Below are 1,767 nucleotides of genomic sequence, written 5' to 3' on the forward strand. Positions count from 1 at the left end.
GTACAGTATTTCAAACATCTTATCCACTCATATTGCTGACAGCGATATAGCTGTCTCAAACATTTATTACTCTCTGAAGTTAACCGCTTAGCAGCTGATCTGGCTTCAGTAAAACTGTTATAAAATGAATAGGGAATAGTTACAATAAAGTTACAGATTCCTTTACATTTACATTACATTTTCACCACCTGAATGCACCCTGTGTTTGGGGTGCTGTGTCCACCCAGCACATTAGTAGGGTTGTCACTTTTTACTCTGGTGTGTATTTCTCATCACCAGTAATGAGGAAACCAATGTCTTGGGTTGAAATGGGAACCCTTTTTATCCTCATATCTTATTCCATCATGGAGTTTTGAGTCATCAAACACACTCTGTTCACTTGTGACAACCAGCCCCATCGCAGGGGCAGTATTATTCCACAATACTGATGATGTCACACAGTATGGGGTTATTCTTTTGGGAAGAGGAAATGATGCAAACAGAATCTTAGCAATAGCCAAGTCTTTCTTTGATTGAACAATATTACTAACAAAATGCAGAATTTTATGCTTTAAGAAAAGCATATGACATTTCAATCTTGGCATTTAATGTATACTGGCAGTATACTCTATACAATACTGTATACCCCCCATGGCTTTACCTAGAAAGTCAGAAAATAGGTTTGAAATACAGCTCTCCCTTTCTTCTTTTCAACAAACATAATTGATGGATTCTCTCATAGTTCGAACATTTACAAAAAAAACATAAATTCCCCTCACATCAATGTTTTGTCATGCTCACATGAATTGACCAGGGCCTCGTTTCCCAGGTGTGATGTAACTTGAGCATTGCGATGATCGCACCAAATGCATCGTTATTTTACGAGACAATTTTTTAAGTGTTTCCCAAACAAGCACGTAGAGAAAACGTTGCATCGTTAGACCATTTGGTTTTAAAGAGACACGTTACTAACAAAGGCTCTGGGAAACACCTTGACTACTAAAGAGACATCGTAAGAAGGTTCTAAAGATTATCTTAATGCTACGAAAGCTCAGAGAATTCACTCATTTGAACCTTAAATATATTACAGCCCCATTTAGATTGGGAATAATTAGCACTCTGACAACCAACCCGTGAGACAACCAACCCCAGTCTCCCCTACAAGAAGCCCCAAGGGGGGGGAGCTACTGGATACACTAGTTGAGCAGGGAGCTGACCATCTGGAGGCCCATCAAGGCCTTTTCATTTCTTGGACTGTGCTCTCATCTTCATTGCAGCCAAGGTTTATTGTTTGATATATCTGCCAACGCAGCCTAATTCTGGCACTGATGCCACTGTTATTAGACAATATATTTACTTGCCATGTTTGTGGTTGGAGAGAACATTAGCACCATGCAGACTAAATGTTTATGACATTAAGTTATTTTAATGTGCAAAGATCTTGCATGATATATGACCTGTCGTGGACACCCGGCATGAGCTCCAAACTTGCTCTGGGCAGAAGTTACCCTCCGGGAAATAAACCAAATTTGAACTTTGATTGAAAGTGCAGTGATAGACATTTGGGTGACATTAAACCAAAAATCTGATATCATTTTTTCATTGGAATTTGGTTATGCTTTAAGCATAATGATCACACATTGGAAATTCAACTATCTTTTGGCTGTCTTTATGAGTGGGTGAATATAGGTTGTAATCTCATTGATTAACATCTCAACCAAATATTACCCAATTATCCACGTTGAAATGACGTGGTGTGCCCAGTGGGATGACCCTTCACAACTTATT

Source organism: Salvelinus alpinus, chromosome 2 (genome assembly GCF_045679555.1).
Source record: "Salvelinus alpinus chromosome 2, SLU_Salpinus.1, whole genome shotgun sequence".
Classification (NCBI taxonomy): domain Eukaryota; kingdom Metazoa; phylum Chordata; class Actinopteri; order Salmoniformes; family Salmonidae; genus Salvelinus; species Salvelinus alpinus.